Consider the following 22,177-nt stretch of genomic DNA (forward strand, 5'->3'; position numbering starts at 1 on the left):
TAGCAGAAGGAGAAGGCCGGAAGCCTGTTTCCCCACTGTCCAGTTTCCCTGATTTATTATCACTGACAGGGCTGGTCTCTCACACGCACGGAATAGTTTGAATTTTTACAGAGTTTAATTTAATGTTTTAGGTCTTTAACCTGGCCCTACCTGCAGTTCTGGATTCAGCAAACACCCAGCTGAATTAATGGTCTAAAAGTGAAATAACACCGTTTAAAGGTTAGCATAGATATCAGTTTCCCTTCACCGCACACCTGCGATCAATGAACACAAACTTAATTAAAAAAGATCCCGCCGACAATCTGTCACACATTTCTTTCACTGTTTGTCGAAACTTGCCTATTATTATTTCCATCAAATTCCACTTGAATTTTCTATCAAGCACTATAATCCATAGTTGTTTGTGGCACTAGTGTGCTATTATTAACTGCTGTGTAATTAGCTCAAAAGAGAAAAGGCCAGGGCTTTGTGCATGTAACATAATACAGTCTACTAGAGGAGCGATACGAAGTTGTACACAAATGGATGTGCAATTATAGTACAAAGTATGACTAATGACACTGTGCCAGTTGGCTAGATGCAGTGTTTCAAGTTACTGCAGCTATTGTGGCTCACACATTCTCAAAATTAATTATTGATTCCACCAATCGAGAATTTTATAATGCAAATGGCAAAATTCCACACAGTACCCAAGAGGCCGGGATTTTCCAGTCCCAGCTATGCCAGGAATCGTCATCGGTGGGACGGAAAATTTGACGGTGGAAATTTCTGGTCCTGCGGTGGGTGGGACTGGAATATTCTGGCCTTTGAATCTTGTTAAAAACCTAGACCTTCAAAAGAATAGGCTGGATTTTCCAGAATGCTGATGTTGGGCCCATTGGGGGATCCCAAGCCTGCCCATATGCAGGAGGCAGCCATCTTAGGGAGGCGGTGGATTGTGGTATTGTCGCTGGACTAGTAATCCAGAGACCCAGGATAATGATCTGGGAACCCGGATTCGAATCCCACCACGGCAGGTGATGGAATTTAAACTCAATAAAATATCTGGAAATAAAAAGTCTAATGAGGACCATGAAACCATTGTTGATTGTTGGAGAAACCCAGTTGGCTCACTAATGTCCTTTCGGGAAGGAAATCTGCCATCCTTACCTAATCTGGCATACATGTGACTCCAGACCCACAGCAATGTGGTTGACTCTTAAATGCCCTCTGAAATGGCCTAGCAAGCCACTCAGCTGTATTCAACCGTTATGAAAACACAAAAAACAAATGAAACTGGATGGACCACCTGGCATTAAACCAGGCACCAGAACCGACAATGGCAAACCCAGCCCTGCCGGCCCTGCAAAGTCCTCTTTACTAACATATGGGGGCTTGTGCCAAAGTTGGGAGATCTGTCTCACAGACTAGTTAAGCAACAGCTTGACATAATCATTTTCACAGAATGTCCCAATTACAGATAATGTCCCAAACACCACTACCACCATTCCTGGGTATGTCCTGTCTCACCAGCAGGACAGACCCAGCAGAGGTGGCGCGGCACAGTGGTATACAGTCAGAGGGGAGTCCCTGGGAGTCCTCAACATCGACTCTGGATACCATGAAGTCTCATAGCATCAGGTAAACATGGGCAAGGAAACCTCCTGCTGATTACCACGTACTGACCTCTATCAGCTGATGAATCAGCACTACTCCATGTTGAACACCACTTGGAGGAAGCACCTAGGGTGGCAAGGACACAGAATATGCTCTGGGTGGTGGACTTCACCAAGAGTGGCTCGGTAGTACCATCACAGACCCAGCTGGCCGGGTCCTAAAATACATAGCTGCTAGATTGGGACTGCAGCAGGTGGTGAGGGAATCAACAAGAGGGAAAAACGTTTGCGACCTCATCCTCACCAACCTGCCTGCTGCAGATGCATCTGTCCATGACAGCATCGGTAGAAGTAGCCACCGCACAATCCTTGTGGCGACAAAGTCCCGTCTTCATATTGAAAACACCCTTCATCGTGTTGTGTGGCACTACCACCGTGCTAAATGGGATAGACTTCAAACAGATCTAGCAACTCAAGACTACACACCCATGAGGCACTGCAGCAGAATTGTACTCGACCACAATCTGCAACCTCATGGCCTGGCATATCCCCTACTGTACCATTACCACCAAGCCAGGGGATCAACCTTGGATCAAAGAAGAGTGCAGGAGAGCATTCCAGGCGCAACATCAGGCAGACCGAAAAATGAGGCGTTGACCCAGTGAAGCTACAACACAGGACTATTTGTGTGCCTAACAGCACAAGCAGCAAGTAATAGGCAGAGCTAAGCGATTCCACAACAAATGCATCAAATCTAAGCTCTTTAATCCTGCCACGTCCAGCCGTGAATGGTGGTGGACAATTAAACAACTTACTGGAGGAGGAGGCTTCATAAATATCCCCATCCTCAATGATGGAGGAGCCCAGCACATATGTGCAAAATTCAAGACTGAGGCATTCGCAACAATCTTCAGCCAGAAGTGCCAAGTGGATGATCCATCTCAGTCTCCACCAGAGGCCTCAACATCAGAGATGTCAGTCTTCAGCCAATATTATTCGCTCCACGTGATAGCATGTAATGGCTGAAAGCACTGGATACTGCAAAGGCTATGGGCCCTGACAATATCCCAGCAATAGTACTGAAAACCTGTGCGCCAGAACCTCCCGCACCCCTAGCTAAGCTGTTCCAGTACAACTACAACACTTGCGTCTACCCGACAATGTGGAAAATTGTGTGCTGTGTCCTGCACACAAGGAACAGGCCAAATCCAACCCACTCCCCCGCCCTTACTCCGTAACCCTGTAACCCCATGTAACCATTGGACGTTAAGGGGCAATTTAGTATGGTGAATCCACCTAACCTGCACACCTTTGGATCGTGGGAAGAAACTGGAGCACATGGAGGAAACCCACACAGACACAGGGAGAACGTGCAAACTCCACACAGACAGTCACCAAGGTTGGATTCGAACCTGGGTACATGGCGCTGTAAGGCAGTCAGTGGTCTATCCCTCCCCCCAGCTCCGGAAAAGAAAATAAAGAAACTTACCAGGAGGGTATCTTTGAATAGAAACATACATAGTAAATAGAAGCAGGAGGAGTCATTCGGCCCTTCGAGCCTGCTCTGCCATTCATTATGATCATGGCTGATCATCAAGTTCAATGCCCTGATAATATTAATAGTCTTTATTATTGTCACAAGTAGGCTTACATTAACACTGCAATGAAGTTGTTCCTTTCCCCCATATCCCTGATCCCTTTAGCCCCAAGAGCTATATCTAATTCCTTCTTGAAATTACACAACATTTTGTCCTCCACTACTTTCTGTGGTAGTGAATTCCACAGATTCACCATTCTCTGGGTAAAGACATTTCTCCTCACCTCAGTCCTAAAAGGTTTACTGCTTATCTTCAAACTATGACCCCTAGTTCTGGACTCCCCCACCATCGGGAACATTCTTTCTGAATCTACCCTGTCTAATCCTGTTAGAATTTTATACGTTTCTACGAGATGCCCTATCACTTTTCAAACTCCAATGCATATAATCCAACCGACTTAATCTCTCCTCATATGACAGTCCCACCATCCCAATATTCAGCCTGGTGAACCATTGCTGCACTCCCTCCACAGGAAGAACATCCTTCCTCAGATAAGGACACCAAAACTGCACACAATACTCCAGGTGTGGCCTTACCAATACCTTCCACAATTGTAATACAACATCTCTATTCCCATACTCAAATCCTCTCGCTATGAAGGCCAACATACCATTTGCCTTCTTCACTGCCTGCTATACCTGCTTACTTACTTTCAGTGAGTGATGCACACAGGCACCAAGGTCTTGCTGAGTATCCACCTCTCTCAATTTACACCCATTCAAATAATAACCTGCCTTCCTATTTTTGCTACCGAAGTAGACAACCTCACAATTAACCTTTAACCTGGTGTTGTAAGACTTCTTACTGTGCTCACCCCAGTCCAACGCCGGCATCTCCACATCACAATTATTCACATGATACAGTATCTGCCATGCATATGGCCACTCACTCAGCCTGTCCAAATCCCACTGAACCATCTCTGCATCCTCCTCGCAGCTCACCCTCCCACCCAACTTTGTATCATGTGCTTTAGTTTCCTCGTCCATATCATTAATATATAATGTGAACAGTTGCTTCCTGTTTACTAACCAACTTTCTATCCATCTCAAGACACTACCCGTAATCCCATGCATTTTAACGTTACATAGTAATCTGCTATGTTTCCCAATCCTCCTCTTCACACTACCCTTAACTTGGTTAAAAACCTCCCCCTCACTGAGGCCAAAGTAAACATTGCTGTTGGAGTTGAATAACATCAATACTGCAATATGCGTATGCAAATTAGGACCCCTCTGTCCCTAGGCAGGCAGGTTAGCTGTAAAGAGATGTCACTCAATAAGTAACCTGGTCCATTTTTACTGCCCACCTCCTTGATCTCCGTTATTCTCTCCCATGTTTCTTTATACTCTGCATGTACACGAGTGTGCGCGTGAGTATGTGTGTGAGTGTGTATGTGTGAAAAGGAAATATACTTTAGTATAACACCACTGGGTGATTGTCTGACTTTCAATATTTCAATCTCTGACCCCTGTTGCCAGTCCTTTAGTGAGATGAAACTTGGAAAAGATTCCTTATGCTTCTATTCATTGATAAACTACATAAAGCAATACGAACAAAGGCTGATTAAAATGAAATGCATTTTTAGCTATCACATCGATCCCCAAGAGCAGATTAATTTTAAAAAGATCAATGATGTTTCAGAGACACAAGAAAACCTTGCCTCAAACATAGCGGAAGGATACGCTAGAATTTTGATCAACACATACCTTATCCAAGCATAAAATTCCTGTGCAGCATTCCCATCTACTTTCATTATCTAGAAATCCTGTTCCAACTATAACATTTCTCAATAAATTAGCTACGCTTTTATCAAGATTCAACCATATGTGGGGTGGTGGTAGTGGGGGGAACGCTGTTGGTAATTCTATTTCTGCAGAACTGCAGAGTTAATTAGAAATTTAAACCTGAAATAGGTTCAATAAGCATTAACCAGTAAAACTTTGCTTTTCAGAGAAGCTTTGGAAGAAGGAAATGATTCCTTTCCAATTACTCTTTACTTTCAATTGATCATTTGAACTAAATGAAATGTGAACAGCATATAGTGCTTCAAATACTTTGTAAGCTCAAATTCACAGAGCAAAAGCATGATGTATTAATCTTAGCCTTTCATGTTTAATTGTCCACTGGACTGTCACAGCACATAAGGCTAAAATGCATTTCATTACTTTTAGGAGTTTGCTAACCGTGTCTTTAAATAAACTCTCTTGAGGCAACTTTAATTCTTGGCCATCACTCTGAAGTACATATGTCAAGCCTGAAAAATGTAGTGATACACTGTGGCTCTGTTTTTCAAGAAAGAGTGCTGATTTTTGCTCTTACAAAGCAGATATATCCAACAAGAGCAAATTCTTCACTAATTTGAGGAGAGACTGTGCTGTATTACAAGTATTACAAGTTCTCACCATTCCAAAATCCCATGAACGCTTTGTGCTTTAGGAAATTCCCTGCAGCACCATGATTTTTTCGGTTATTTTTTGGAATGTTAATATTAACATTGTACAACACTGTTATCTCAGGCAAGTGTAAGAATACACCTCTGATGCTATCATGATACAAAGGAGTCAATCTCTGGAGAACCTGTTATAATGGAGGCCCTTATTTTTATAGGTATCACAAGATACCATTGATCTGAATTTTAAATGAAACCTTTGGAGTCAGAGTACCTCCACCCCCTACCCCTGTCCCTTTTTAACAATGGATATTGAGTATCTCTGAGCTACAGTTTTCTTCGATTTGGAGCAACAGAAATGGCTAATCGAAACAAAAAGATAGCCATGGTCAGTTAGGTCATCCTGTTACAGTGGTCTGAACTTCATCAAGTAAGTTCTGGAGTGAAACACCTCACAACAGTGATATCTTTCACTCAAAAACCCAGAGTAAACAAAACGAGGTGGATTGACTTACAATGCTAAAATTACCCCTTAGTGTCCAAAAATGTGCAGGTTAGGTGTGCTATGGGGATAGGGTGGGGAAGTGGGCCTAGGTAGGATGCTCTTTCAGAGGGTCGGTGCACAAAGATGGGTCGAAGGGCCACCTTCTGCACAGTAGGAATTCTATGATTCCATGATTCTTGCATGGAAATAAGTGTGTATCCTGTTATGGGCAGCACGGTAGTACAGTGGTTAGCGCTGTTGTTTCACAGTGCCAGGGGCCCAGGCTCGATTCCCGCTTGGGTCACTGTCTGTGCGGAGTCTGCACGTTCTCCCAGTGTCCGCGTTTCCTCCAAGTGCTCCAGTTTCCTCCCACAAGTCCTGAAAGATGTGCTTGTCAGGTGAATTGGACATTCTGAATTCTCCCTCTGTGTACCCGAACAGGTGCCGGAGTGTGGCAACTAGGAGCTTTTCACAGTCACTTCATTGCAGTGTTAACGCAAGCCTACTTGTGACACTAATAAAGATTATTATTATTATTATTATTATTAATTGATTTTGAGGCATTCATAGCTATCATAGAATGGCAGCAGCTAATCACTCCCTGAGGGTCAAGTGAAAACAAAAGACCATCTGAATTATAAAAACCACAGAAAGTAAATACTGGGGGAGAGAGGACATTTTTTCTATATCTTTTATTCTCATCTTCAGGTGTACATCCCAGCCTTTTCAAACATCAGGACATAACAACATTATTTTAAAGTGTCAGCATACCGAACCAGATCCCAACATTTGTCAGGACACCGGTCAAGAACCCCAAACAATCTTTTTTAATTTGTAAAACTGTGAGGAAAGGATACTTCATCTCAGGAACGATGACTCTGACCAATAGATATCTTTTATGTTCAAACACACTTTAATTGAAACCACATTTGCATCAAAGAAATAGTTCCACAATTATTGGTTAAACCATTCTTAAACACAAGGAAAAATTAAATTTACTATCTACACCTGTGACTAACTCCAGTTAAGCAACCCAGTACAGTTTTTTTATGGAACATACAGCGAAGCCAGCGTTTCTTATCCATGCCTCGTTGCCATTGAGAAGGTGATGCTCAGCTGCCTTCTTGAACTTTGCAGTCCATGTGGTGTAGGTACACCCACAGTGCTGTCAGGGAAAGAGTTCCAGAATTTTGATCCAGCGACAGTGAACAAATAACAAGGAACAAAGAACAATATAGCACAGAAACAGGCCCTTCTGCCCTCCAATCCTGTACCGGTCATGATACCAACCTTTGCCAAACCCTCAGTACTTCCTTGTGCCGTATCCCTCTATACCCATCCTATACATGTGTTTGTCAAGATGCCTCTTGAACACCGTTAATGTATCTGCTTCCACAACCTCCCCTGGCATCGCGTTCCAGGCACTCACCGCCCTCTGCATAAAAAACCTGCCTCGCACATCTCCTCTAAACTTTTCCCCATGGACCTTAAACCTATGCCCCCTGGTGACTGACCCCTCCACCCTGGGAAAGAGTGCCTGCCCATCCACTCTATCCATGCCCCTCATAATCTTGTAGACCTCTATCAGGTCACCCCTTAACCTCCGTCTTTCGAATGAAAACAGTTCGAGTCTATTCAGCCTCTCCACATAGTTATCACCCTCCAGACCAGGCAGCATCCTGGTAAACCTCCACTGCACCCTCTCCTAAACCTCCACATCCTTCTGGTAGTGTGGCGACCAGAATTGTGCACAATATTCCAACCAAGTGCGGCTTTACCAAAGTTCTATACAACTGTAACATGACTTACCAGTTTTTATGCTCGATGCCCCCTCCAATGAAGGCAAGCATTCCATATGTTTTCTTGACTACCTTGGCCTCTTGTGTTGCCACCTTCAAAGATCTGTGGACCTGCACGCCCATTTACGGTATATTTCCCCTCTATGTTAGACCTACCAAAATGCATTACCTCACATTTGTCTGGATTAAACTCCATTTGTCATTTCTCTGCCCAAGTCTCCAACCTATTTATGTCCGGCTGTATCTTCTGACAATCCTCAACACTATCTGCTACTCCACCAACTTTGTTGTCATCCGCGAACTGACCAATCAGACCAGCTACATTTTCCTCCAAATCGTTTATATACACCATGATCTAGTTAGTCCACACAGCAGCTATATTCTGTAAGGTAAGAGGGGATGGAGGCTAGGCCAGTTACATGCTCCTCCTGTAGGATGTGGGTGGTGAGGGATACCACCGGTGTCCCCACTGACTATACCTGCGGGAAGTGCACCCAACTTCAGCTCCTCAAAGGCCGTGTTAGGGAACTGGAGCTGAAGCTGGATGAACTTCGGATCATCCGGGAGGCAGAGGGGGTGATTGAGAAGAGTTACAGGGAGGTAACCACACCCAAGGTACAGGACAAGAATAGCTGGGTTACAGTCAGGGGGAAAAAAACAAACAGGCAGACAGTGCAGGGATCCCTCGTGGCCGTTCCCCTTCAAAACAAGTATACCGTTTTGGATGCTGTTGGGGGGATGACCTACCGGGGGAAGGCCCTAGCGGTCAGGTCTCTGGCACGGAGTCTGGCTCTGGGGCTCAGAAGGGAAGGGGGGAGAATAGAAAAGCAATAGTTGTAGGAGATTCAATGGTTAGGGGAATAGATAGGAGATTCTGTGGTCGCGAGCGAGACTCCCGGAAGGTATGTTGCCTCCCGGGTGCCAGGGCCAGGGATGTCTCGGATCGTGTCTTCAGGATCCTTAAGGGGGAGGGGGAGCAGCCAGAAGTCGTGGTGCACATTGGTACCAACGACATAGGTAGGAAAAGGGGTGTGGAGGTAATAAACAAGTTTAGGGAGTTAGGCTGGAAGTTGAAAGCCAGGACAGACAGAGTTGTCATCTCTGGTTTGTTGCCGGTGCCACGTGATAGCAAGGCTAGGAATAGGGAGAGAGTGCAGTTGAACACGTGGCTGCAGGAATGGTGTAGGAGGGAGGGCTTCAGGTATTTGGATAATTGGAGCGCATTCTGGGGAAGGTGGGACCTGTACAAGCAGGACGGGTTGCATCTGAACCAGAGGGGCACCAATATCCTGGGAGGGAGGTTTGCTAGTACTCTTCGGGAGGGTTTAAACTAATTTGGCAGGGGAATGGGAACCGGATTTGTAGTCCAGCAACTAAGGTAGCCGATATTCAGGACGCCAAAGCATGTAATGAGGCAGTGGGGAAGGGAACACTGACAAAGGAGAGTATTTGCAGGCATGGAGATGGGTTGAAGTGTGTATACTTCAACGCAAGAAGCATCAGGAATAAGGTGGGTGAACTTAAGGCATGGGTCGGTACTTGGGACTACGATGTGGTGGCTATCACGGAAACTTGGATAGAAGAGGGGCAGAAATGGTTGTTGGAGGTCCCTGGTTATAGCTGTTTCAATAAGATTAGGGAGGGTGGTAAAAGAGGTGGGGGAGTGGCATTATTAATTAGAGATAGTATAACAGCTGCAGAAAGGCAGTTCGAGGAGTATCACCCTATTGAGGTAGTATGGGTTGAAGTCAGAAATAGGAAAGGAGCAGTCACCTTGTTAGGAGTTTTCTATAGGCCCCCCAATAGTAACAGAGATGTGGAGGAACAGATTGGGAAACAGATTTTGGAAAGGTGCAGAAGTCATAGGGTAGTAGTCATGGGCGACTTTAACTTCCCAAATATTGAGTGGAAACTCTTTAGATCAAATAGTTTGGATGGGGTGGTGTTTGTGCAGTGTGTCCAGGAAGCTTTTCTAACACAGTATGTAGATTGTCCGACCAGAGAAGGGGCAATATTGGATTTAGTACTGGGTAATGAACCAGGGCAAGTGATAGATTTGTTAGTGGGGGAGCATTTTGGAGATAGTGACCACAATTCTGTGACTTTCACTTTAGTAATGGAGAGGGATAGGTACGTGCAACAGGGCAAGGTTTACAATTGGGGGAAGGGTAAATACGATGTTGTCAGACAAAAATTGAAGTGCATAAGTTGGGAACATAGGCTGGCAGGGAAGGACACAAGTGAAATGTGGAACTTGTTCAAGGAACAGGTGCTACGTGTCCTTGATATGTATGTCCCTGTCAGGCAGGGAAGAGATGGTCGAGTGAGGGAACCATGGTTGACAAGAGAGGTTGAACGTCTTGTGAAGAGGAAAAAGGTGACTTATGTAAGGCTGAGGAAACAAGGTTCAGACAGGGCATTGGAGGGATACAAGATAGCCAGGAGGGAACTGAAGAAAGGGATCAGGAGAGCTAAGAGAGGGCATGAACAATCTTTGGCGGGTAGGATCAAGGAAAACCCCAAGGCCTTTTACACATATGTGAGAAATATGAGAATGACTAGAGCGAGGGTAGGTCCAATCAAGGACAGTAGCGGGAGATTGTGTATTGAGTCTGAAGAGGTAGGAGAGGTCTTGAATGAGTACTTTTCTTCTGTATTTACAAATGAGAGGGGCGATATTGTTGGAGAGGACAGTGTGAAACAGATTGGTAAGCTCGAGGAAATACTTGTTAGGAAGGAAGATGTGTTGGGCATTTTGAAAAACTTGAGGATAGACAAGTCCCCCGGGCCTGACGGGATATATCCAAGGATTCTATGGGAAGCAAGAGATGAAATTGCAGAGCCGTTGGCAATTATCTTTTCATCCTCACTGTCAACAGGGGTGGTACCAGGGGATTGGAGAGTGGCGAATGGCGTGCCCCTGTTCAAAAAAGGAACTAGGGATAACCCTGGGAATTACAGGCCAGTTAGTCTTACTTCGGTGGTAGGCAAAGTAATGGAAAGGGTACTGAAGGATAGGATTTCTGAGCATCTGGAAAGACACTGCTTGATTAGGGATAGTCAGCACGGATTTGTGAGGGGTAGGTCTTGCCTTACAAATCTTATTGAATTCTTTGAGGAGGTGACCAAGCATGTGGATGAAGGTAAAGCAGTGGATGTAGTGTACATGGATTTTAGTAAGGCATTTGATAAAGTTCCCCATGGTAGGCTTATGCAGAAAGTAAGGAGGCATGGGATAGTGGGAAATTTGGCCAGTTGTATAACAAACTGGCTAACCGATAGAAGTCAGAGAGTGGTGGTGGATGGCAAATATTCAGCCTGGATCCCAGTTACCAGGGGCGTACCGCAGGGATCAGTTCTGGGTCCTCTGCTGTTTGTGATTTTCATTAATGACTTGGATGAGGGAGTTGAAGGGTGGGTCAGTAAATTTGCAGACGATACAAAGATTGGTGGAGTTCTGGATAGTAAGGAGGGCTGTTGTCGGCTGCAAAGAGACATAGATAAGATGCAGAGCTGGGCTGAGAAGTGGCAGATGGAGTTTAACCCTGAAAAGTGTGAGGTTGTCCATTTTGGAAGGACAAATATGAATGCGGAATACAGGGTTAACGGTAAAGTTCTTGGCAATGTGGAGGAGCAGAGAGATCTTGGGGTCTATGTTCATACATCTTTGAAAGTTGCCACTCAAGTGGATAGAGCTGTGAAGAAGGCCTATGGTGTGCTCGCGTTCATTAACAGAGGGATTGAATTTAAGAGCCGTGAGGTGATGATGCAGCTGTACAAAACTTTGGTAAGGCCACATTTGGAGTACTGTGTACAGTTCTGGTCGCCTCATTTTAGGAAGGATGTGGAAGCTCTGGAAAAGGTGCAAAGAAGACTTACCAGGATGTTGCCTGGAATGGAGAGTAGGTCTTACAAGGAAAGGTTGAGGGTGCTAGGCCTTTTCTCATTAGAGCGGAGAAGGATGAGGGGCGACTTGATAGAGGTTTATAAGATGATCAGGGGAATAGATAGAGTAGACAGTCAGAGACTTTTTCCCCGGGTGGAACACACCATTACAAGGGGACATAAATTTAAGGTGAAAGGTGGAAGATATAGGAGGGATATCAGAGGTAGGTTCTTTACCCAGAGAGTAGTGGGGGCATGGAATGCACTGCCTGTGGAAGTAGTTGAGTCGGAAACATTAGGGACCTTCAAGCAGCTATTGGATAGGTGCATGGATTACGGTAAAATGATATAGTGTAGATTTATTTGTACTTAAGGGCAGCACGGTAGCATTGTGGATAGCACAATTGCTTCACAGCTCCATGGTCCCAGGTTCGATTCCGGCTTGGGTCATTGGCTGTGCGGAGTCTGCACGTCCTCCCCGTGTCTGCGTGGGTATCCTCCGGGTGCTCCGGTTTCCTCCCACAGTCCAAAGATGTGCGGGTTAGGTGAATTGGCCAATGATAAATTGCCCTTAATGTCCAAATTGCCCTTGGTGTTGGGTGGAGGTGTTGAGTTTGGGTAGGGTGCTCTTTCCAAGAGCCGGTGCAGACTCAAAGGGCCGAATGGCCTCCTTCTGCACTGTAAATTCAATGATAATCTATGATTAATCTAGGACAAAGGTTCGGCACAACATCGTGGGCCGAAGGGCCTGTTCTGTGCTGTATTTTCTATGTTCTATGTATAACAACAGAGGCCCCAGCACAGATCCCTGTGGAACACCACTAGGCACAACCTTCCATTCAGAAAACCACCCTTCTACTGCTACCCTTTGCCTTCTGTGACCAAGCCAGTTCTGTATCCATCTTACCACCTCACCTATGATCCCGTGTGACTTCACCTTTTGTACCAGTCTGCCATGAGGTACCTTGTCAAAGGCTTTACTGAAGTCCATGTAAACAACATCCACCGCCCTCCCGTCATTAATCATTTTTGTCAACTCCTCCAAAAACTCAATCAAGTTAGTGAGTCACGACCTCCCCTGAAGGAATGGTGATATATTCCCCAGTAAGGATGGTGAGTGACTTGGATGGGAATTTCCAGATGGTGGTGTTCCCAGGTATCTGTTGGCCTTATCCTTTGAGATAGCCATGGTCATGAGTTTGGAAAGTATGCCTAAGGAGTCTTCGTGAATTGCTGCAGTGCATCTTGTAGATGGGACACACTACTGCTACTCTGCATTGGTGGTGGAGGGAGTAAATGTTTGTGAAAGGGGTACCATTCAATGATGGTGGTAGTGAGAGATTCAGTGATGGTTTGATTCACTCTTATTGGAGACAGTCATTGCCTGGCACTTGTATGGCGCAAATGTTACTTGTTACTTGTCAACACAAGCCTGGATATTGTCCAGGTCTTGCTGTATTTTCATGTGGACTGCTTCAGTGTCTGAGGAGTTGCGAATGATTCTGAACATGATGAAATCATCAGCGAACATCTTCACATCTGACCTTATGTTGGAAGGCAGGATATCTTCCTTTGTCCTAGGTGTGACTCGAGCCAGTGGAAAGTTTTACCCCATTGTCTCCAGTTTTGCTGCTTGATGCCATACTCAATCAAATGCTGCTTTGATACCAAGGGCAGCACTCTCACCTCATCTTTTGTGTTCAGTTCTCTTGTCCATGTTTGAACCGAGGCTGTGATGAGGTCAGGAGCTGAGTAAACCGTCGCGGAAACAAAACTGAGCATGCTATTGCTTAGTGCCACTTGATCGCACTGTTGATGATCCCAACCACCACTTTGCTGATGATGGAGAGTAGACTGATAGGGTGGTAATTGTACTTCTTTGTGTGTGCAGGACATACGTGAACAATTTTGCACATTTCTGGATAGATGCCAGTGTTGTGGCTGTACTGGAACAGCTTGGCTAGTGGTTCATCAAGTTCTGGAGCACAGGTCTTCAGCACTATTGCCAGAATGTTGTCAGGACCCATACTCTTTGCACTATCCAGAGCCTTCAGCTGTTTCTTGATATCACGTGTGGTGAATCAAATTGGCTGAAGACTGGCATCTGTGATGCTGGGAACCTCTGGAGGAGACCAAGGTGGATCGTCCACTCAGCACGCCTGGCTGAAGATTATTGCGATTGCTTCAGCCACATCATTTGCACCGATGTGCTGGGCTCCTCCATTAATGAAGATGGGGATATTAATGGAGCTTCCTCCTCCAGTGAGCTTTTTAATTGTTAACCACCATTCAAGACTGGATGTGGCAGGACTTCAGAGTTTTGATCTGATCCATTGGTTGTGGGCTGGCTTAGCTCTGTCTATCACTTGTTGCTTATGTTTTTGGCACACAAGTAGACCTGTGTTCTAGCTTCCCTGGGTTGACACCTCGGGCGGGATTCTCCGTGAAGCGGCACGATGACCCGAACCCGGCGCCAAAAACGGCGCAAAACACTCCGGCGTTGGGCCCCCGAAACGTCACGAATTCTCCGGCCGGGAATGGGCTAGTAGCGCCGTGACGCAATTCGTGACAGCGTCACCCATCACGGACATGCGGGCCGTCAGTGACTCCTCGCGGCGTCACTGCACAAAAGCCCCCCCCCCCCCCCCCCCCCCCCCGGAGACCCGGCAAAATGGTCGCCAGCCACGCAGCACCAAGTGAGACCCCACACTGCCTTCCCCCCTTTCCAATCCCTTCCTCCATATCCCCCCTTCCCCCCCATATCCCCCTTTCCCCATCTCCCCCTTTCCCCCATTTCCCCAGATACCCCCTTCCCCCATATCCCCCCTTCCCCCATATCCTCCCTTCCCCCATATCCCCAATCCACCATATCCCCAATCCACCATATCCCCAATCCGCCATATCCCTCCTTCCCCCATATTCCCCTTCCCCCATATCCCACTTCCCCCATATCCCCCCTTCCCCCATATCCCTCCATCCCCAATATCCCCCATACCCTCTTCCCCCACATCCACCTTCCCCCACATCCCCATACCCTCTTCCCCCATAGCCACCTTCCCCATATCCCCTTGCCTCATATCCCCCTTCCCCATACCCCCTCCCCTTCCCCACATCCCCCTTCCCCATATCCCCTTCCCCCATATATCCCCATACCTCCTTCCCCATATCCCCTACCCCCATATCCTCCCTTTCCCCATATCCCCCCTTCCCCATATCCCCATCATCCCCATACCCCCTCTTCCCCATATCCACCATCCCCCAAAGCTGACTTCCTCCATTCCCCCCCATATTCCACCTCCCCATATCCCTTTTCCCCATACACCCCTTCCTCCATATCCCTTCCCCCATACACCCCTTCCTCCATATCCCTTCCTCCATACACCCCTTCCCCCATAACCCCCTTCCCCCATATCCCCCTATCCCCATCCCCAATATCCCCATACCCCCTCTTCCCCATATCCACCATCCCCCAAAGCTGACTTCCTCCATTCCCCCCCATATTCCACCTCCCCATATCCCTTTTCCCCATACACCCCTTCCTCCATATCCCTTCCCCCATATCCTTTCCCCCATAACCCCCTTCCCCCATATCCCCCTTCCCCCATATCCCCCTTCCCCCATATCCCCCTTCCCCTATATCCCCCTTCACCCATATCCCTTTCCCCATTCCCCCATATCCCCCTCCCCCATATCCCCCCTCCCCATATCCCCCCTTCCCCCATATCCCCCTTCCCCATATCCCCCCTTCTTCCATAGCCCCCTTGCCCCATATCCTCCCTTCCCCCATATCCCCTTCCCCATATCCGCCATTCCCCCATATCCCCCCTTCCGCATATCCCCCCTTCCCCATATCCCCTTCCACATAAATACCCTTCCCCCATATCCCCCCTCCCCCCATATCCCCTTCCCCATAACCCCCCTCCCCCATATTCCCCGATCGCATCCCATCAATCGCCCCCTGGACCATGGACATCCTGGCCACGGCAGAGAAGCCCATGGCCCAGGCATCCTGGCTGGCCCAGTCCACAAGGAACCAGATGTAGCGGTCCGCAATGGCATATCGGGCGACTGTCACTGCACGGATGCACCAATGCCTGCGAGATGCCGGACAGGTCACCACTCGGCGCCTGGAATGACGTTGTGGCATAGAGGTTCAGGGCCACCGTAACCGTGACGGCCATGGGGAGAGGGTGTCCTTCCCCAGTGCCACACAGTGCCAGGTGTGCCATCAGGTGGCAGATGTGGGCGACGGTTTTCCGGCTCATCCGGAGTCTCCTCCTGCATGCCCAGTCCGTGAGGTCCTGGTACGACGAGCGAGGCCGGCACACATGGGGCCTCATCGGGCGTCTCCGTTGCTGTGGCACCACCACCACCTCCTCCTCCTCCTTGCCCTGTCGGGAGGGCGGCCCTCCAGCCTGGGCGGCTGCCACCGGCCCCCCCTCGATTCTCCGGCCCAGATGGCGTAAAAACCCGAGCCCCCGCCGGCGCCGTTCTAACATGCTCTGAACCGGCGGGACCGCGGTGTTGAAGGGTCCGGGGGCGGCCTGTGGGGGAATAGGGGGGGTACGACTCCTGGGGGGGGGCCTCCGATGTTGCCTGGCCCACGATCGGGACCCACCAATCTGCGGGCTGGCCTCTCTGTCTCCCGGCCTCCTTTCTTCCGCGCCGGTGCCTGCGCCATGTTGGGTCGGGGCCGGCACGGACAAGGGAGACACTGTGCACGTGCGGGAATCGCGCCGGTGCGACTGCGCATGTGCGGGTTCGCGCTGGACCGACTGCGCATGTGCGCATCCCCAGCGCCCATTCCACGGCCGGATCAGCAGCTGGAGCAGCGTGAACCGCTCCAGTGCCCTGCTGGCCATCTGTAGGGGCCAGAATTGCTGATCCTGGGGCCGGGTTGACGCCCCAGGAAACGCGATGGCGTTTTAGGAATTGTATGATTCTACGGTACAATTTCTACATTCATCACAAAATAAATATTAAGGTAGGCTTTTGCCCCTAAAGAAGTTTAGGTGTAATCCTCCACACTTCAACGGGCTAGGCCGGCGCCGGAGGAGTTGGCACCGCGCTAACCGGCGCAAAAGGGCCGGCACGAGTTGGCGCATGCGCAGAACCGCCGGCGTGGCTCCGTGCATGCGCAGACCGGCCGGGGTGTTCCTGCGCATGCGCAGGGGGGTTCTTCTCCGCGCCGGACATGACGTAGCCCTACAGAGGCCGGCGTGGAAGGAAGGAGTGCCGCCATGGCACAGGCCCGCCCGCAGATCCTTAGGCCCCGATCGCGGACCAGGCCACCGTGGGGGCTAGATCCTCCACCCCCCCCCCCCCCCACCCCCCACCCCCCGAGGACTCCACTCGACGGCCTAACAGCCAGGTCCCGCCGTGTGGGCCCATGTCCATTTCACATTGGCGGGACTGGCCAGGAACTGACGGCCACTCGGCCCATCGGAGCCCGGAGAATTGCCGGGGGGGGGGGCGCTGCCAACGGCCCCCGACCGCGTGGCGTAAACCCCTCCCCCACCCAAAAACCGGCACCGGAGAATATGGCAGCCGGCGTCGGAGCGGCGGGGCGAGATTCACGCCACCCCCTGGGGGTTCTCCGACCCGGCTGGTTTCTCTATATTACTCATCAATTGGCTTCAAATCCGCAATGCCCTATTCCCTCCCTATCTCTGTCATTTCCTCCAGCCCCCACAATTCTTCCAGGTATCTGCACTCCTCCAATTCCAGCCTCTATCCGTTCCCAATTTAAACAGCTCCAGGGTCCCAGGTTCGATTCCGGCTTGGGTCACTGTCTGTGCGGAGTCTGCACGTCCTCCCCGTGTGTGCGTGGGTTTCCTCCGGGTGCTCCGGTTTCCTCTCACAGTCCAAAGATTTGCAGGTTAGGTGGATTGGCCATGATAAATTGCCCTTAGTGTCCAAAATTGCCCTTAGTGTTGAGTGGGGTTACTGGGTTATGGGGATAGGGTGTGGAGGTGATGACCTTGGGTAGGGTGCTCTTCTCCAAGAGCCGGTGCAGACTCGATGGGCCGAATGGCCTCCTTCTGCACTGTAAATTCTATGATAATCATTGGTGGCCTAGGCACCAAGCTCTGCAGCGCATTCCCTGCACCTTGCCACCTCTCTATCTCACATTCCCCCCTTTAAAATATTCCTTAAAACCTACCTCTTTGATCAAGCTTTTGGTTATCTGACCTAAAGTATCGTTGTGTCTCGGTCTGATGTTTTGTTTGATCTCTCTCTCTCTCTCTCTTGGGCAGTCCCTCAGGGTCATGGGTGACTTGCTTCCACTCCGGGGAGGTGGGTTCTGCGGTGGCTGAACGGTCTAATCCTGGATCGGCCACTCTGCCACAGGTTTGGCAGGTGGTGCTTGATGAGGTGGGTGGGTGGGAAGCTCTGGATTCTGCGTTCTCTTATCGCTGTTTATGCTTCGCCTCCGCATGCTTCCACCCTGTGTCGCTCAAGGTGATTGGCACCTTCGCGGATGCTTTTTCTCCAGCTTATAGGTTCTCAGGCAAGCAATTCCCACCTGTCGGTGGGGATGTTGAATTTATTAAGGGAGGCTTTCAGAGTGTCATTGTAGCATTTCCTCTGCCCTCTTGTGAAAGGCCGGGATGTTTCATTATGCTCAAGGTGCTTTTTAAAAATATAAGTTGTTGTTGTAAGTGGCAAAAGAAAGGCTTTCAGGAGGGCCCTGATGGAAGGAAGGTGGGCAGGGTCCTTTGGAGAGCTGTGACTTCCTTCTTCAGGCCTGCCATAACAGGATGCCAATTTGCATAATTCACAAGCCTCCACCTGTTTTGGGTAAGCACCTTATCCACCTGTGGAGTTCCAGACCGAAAAGGATTGTGTTGAACTCCGAATGGGGAAGTAACTGGCCCGATTTCAGCTCCACAGCCAGTTTCTGTCAATTGGATAGGATTAAGATGAAACCCAGAAATCCAGGCATTTAGGCTAGATGGAGCTGATTTTTATTGAACTACTCCAGTGTTCTTCAAACTTTTTTTCCGGGGACCCATTTTTACCAACCGGCCAACCTTCGGGACCCAACCCGGCTGACCTTCATGACCCGCACCAGCCGACCTTCACGACCCACGCCGGCCGACCTGCGCGACCCGCCATTTTCTCTTACCTGGTTTGCTGCTGACAAAAATGGAGGAAATGGTTTTGGGTCCCTTTGGCCCTCGTGCACACTCCTCCAATGGAACCTGTTGGATGAAGGTGAGGCCTTCCAGTGTCGGAATGTATGGAGTCTCCATCTGTCCAAAGTTCTGCATTTTTTTCCGGTAAAATTTTGTCAAATAACCCCCCGAACTTGTAAAAAAAATGAAATGAATAAAATAAATGAATAAAATGAATAAATCCCCCCCCCCCAAACATGTAAAACAAAAAGCTGCGAGCGTTTAAAAAAAAAAGCAGCCGCACTGCGCGTGCGTGCCCAATCATCGGCGCGCATGCGCATAGTTTTGCGCATGCGTGCCGATGATCTGGCACACATGCGCAGTGCGGCCGCATTTTCTTTTTTACCATGTTCGCCACCATTTTGAAGGCCGCTTGAAGCCGGCGTTTTTAACAGCCGGCTGTCGCGCGTAAATTTGCGTGATCGGGAGCGCCACGACGGACGGCTCCACGACCCTCCCGACACCCTCGCGCACCCGGGTTTGACAATGCCTGAACTATTCAATGGGTAAGGCATTAAAAAATTGGTATAACTGCAACAGGCAATATCAAAAGCATTAGCATTATTAGTGTGAAGAAAACATTTAGAAATACTGAAATTCTTTATCAGCCCTTCAATCGTATGTTCACATGGAACGCCATTGGTGTGCAGAGCTTGCTCAGCATTTCTAATGCAGGACTGTTCAAACTTGCATTTATTTATAATGCTGCCTCAATGTGACATTTCAAAACCAGCTTGGTTTTTGCTCAAAGTCATTGGCGAGGCATTAGTTGCTGACTCAGAGAATTTACTCCTCCCGTTCTTCGGTAGGTTAAAAACTAGGTCCGTCTTTTATTCAGCAATAAAACTTTGACGCTCAGTGATCTATGCCAAGAATCTTTCCTCTAACTCAGCAAAGTTGTCAATAGTCCGTGCTCAGCCGCTTACTTGTGGGATACTTTCCAATTTTTTTCTGGAACCTCACCGAAGTCACACATTAACTCCACTCACCTGGGCCTCACACCCATACTGCCGTGAACTTTGGTGTTCCAAGATATCTCCTGTGCCTCGGCTGTACTGTATCAGTTGCCAATTGCTCTTAAATTGAAAAGGCAGGTGGGAGGGCTGGGGATCATGTATTATTATGTGGTTGCCGACTCAAATTACTGCTAATAAAGAGCAGATATTAATCTCTGCCTATAGCAACTCTCAGCACCCAACCTTCAGTGGTGGGAACCTGAATCAATGCTATGTGAGCAGAACGTTTGGGAAATTACATTCCTGATTAAATTGCATGATGGAGACTCCATTAAAATGTTAAAATTAAATTCCCACCTGTTTGAAACTGGAATCAAACCTCGTGATGTACTAAATTAGCAGCTTCTGGAGGTAGGCTTTCGCTCCATTTTCCAATTAGGTTTGCCAAATTTACACCTGTTTAGCATAACACTTCATTTTAACATGTCAAATTCAATGTTTTCCTTTGTTAAAAATGATCATGTGGAAGGAGTGGGTCGTTGGGTACTGACCTTTCACTGAGAAGCGTAGAATCACAGGCTGGAATTTTAGGTACAGAATGGAGAAGAAGCAGATCCCCGAATACATTGTTATCTCAATCTGGCTGGCCAATTAAATGCCAGCAGGGGTGGGCGGGCGGCCATTTCATGGATGGAAGTGGGCACGGCAGTAACACTGATGGATATGCGGCTACTATTTGCAAAGGCCTGTCAGGGCTTCTGGAACACAGCTGAAGCTTTTCCTGAAGACCCAGTCACTGGTCCAGGCCTACCAGAAAGCCAGCAGGTCAGTGATCGGTTCATATTTTCTGGTCCCAAAGGCTGTGGATGTTCCATTGTTGAATACGTTTAAGGTTGCATCGGCAGATGTTTGCTCTCTCAGGGAATCAAGCGACATGAGGAGTGGGCAGAAAGATGGAGTTGAAACCCAAGGTCATATTGAATCACAGAGCAGGCTCGATGGCCTATGTTGTTTACTCTTGCTCCTATTCCTTGGTTCTTGTGAATATCATCTTCTGGAGATCAATGGCCTGCTCGATGGTGGCTCAGGTTGCCACGTGACTGCTGTTGGATGTGTCTTCTGCTTTCATCCCAGAGTTCCGCATGAGTTCACAGCCATTTCCATAATGGATAGCACTTGTCACCAAGAATCCAACCTCAAAGATGGGCAGGAGAGAATGAAGGTCTTGGGCACCTTAGAATGCGAGCGTATGTTTTGTGAGGGCCATGAAGAATCCAGCACGAATTTGTAGAATAGAAAGAAATAACATTTATTTACAGTTACATTTATATACAACAGCAGCAGTACTCTTTTGCTGCTCACTCCTCTCTAGCTGGTTCCATACTAGCCAGCTCTATTTATGCAGAGACTCTGCTAATGATCTCTCCACCCCCCTCATTGGGGAAGCTCATACTGCCTAAGGATTGTGGGATTGTCATTAGTCCCCAGCCAGCCTCCCCGAACAGGTGCCAGAATGTAGCGGCGAGGGGCTTTTCACAGTAACTTCATTTGAAGCCTACTTGGGACAATAAGCGATTTTCATTTTTATTTCATTTCAGTGGTAAGCAGGCAGGTTATAACATCCCTCCCCCCCAAAGTCTAAGGAATCCATCGAAGACCCTGGCGAATGAGGGCGTCGGACTCGTTTTGCCGCAGACCGGATCCGGGCACGAGGTGCTGGATCGGGTGGCGTGTAAAAAGATGGAGAACGGCGCTTCTGTGATGAACAGCATAACGGTTGTACATCCACGGCCCGTGGGACCGACGACTCCCCCTCTGAGGCGTCCTGTGTCTCCATCTCGGAGTCGGAGTCCACTGCCTCCGTCATCTCGGCGTCCCTATCTCCACGCTGTTCTGCAATGACCTGCGCAGGCTTTGAGTGCGGCGTCAGAGGAAGATCGTGTGGAATACTCTCCACTGTGTCTGGTCTCTGCGGCTGTAGATGTGAGCTCCGGGGGCAGGGAACCTTTGGAAGAAACGGTCTTCTGGACCGAATAGGGTCTACATGCTTGCGCTGGAGACGGCTTGCACCTGGTAAGAGATAGGGCCCGTTCAGCGAAAGATAACGGCAGGGACCTACTGGGTCCCACCAGCAAAATTTCGAACGAAGCTGGGCCACCGGGCGCAAACTGCCGAATCGGCTGATGCCGAGAAAAGCCATGTCCCTACCGTTCTGGAGTGCGGCGTACGTTTGCACCAATATCCGGGAAAACCATGCTAAGGCTGGTGCGAAGTCTTCGGCCCATTAGGAGTT

At 48.6% G+C, this 22,177-nt stretch overlaps 1 long non-coding RNA gene across 1 annotated transcript in view; it reads right to left on the reverse strand.

Annotated features, from left to right (window-relative positions):
• Positions 1-7,072: 7,072 nt before the first annotated feature.
• LOC140398176 (uncharacterized) overlaps positions 7,073-22,177 on the reverse strand; it is a 35,543-nt gene continuing 20,438 nt past the window's right edge. Inside the window, exons 3-4 of the long non-coding RNA XR_011937461.1 lie at positions 18,880-19,061; positions 7,073-7,231 (exon numbers count right to left, since the gene is read on the reverse strand). This is a non-coding gene — a long non-coding RNA (uncharacterized lncRNA). The remainder of the gene's footprint in view (positions 7,232-18,879; positions 19,062-22,177) is intronic.

Source organism: Scyliorhinus torazame, chromosome 1 (assembly GCF_047496885.1).
Source record: "Scyliorhinus torazame isolate Kashiwa2021f chromosome 1, sScyTor2.1, whole genome shotgun sequence".
Lineage (NCBI taxonomy): Eukaryota > Metazoa > Chordata > Chondrichthyes > Carcharhiniformes > Scyliorhinidae > Scyliorhinus > Scyliorhinus torazame.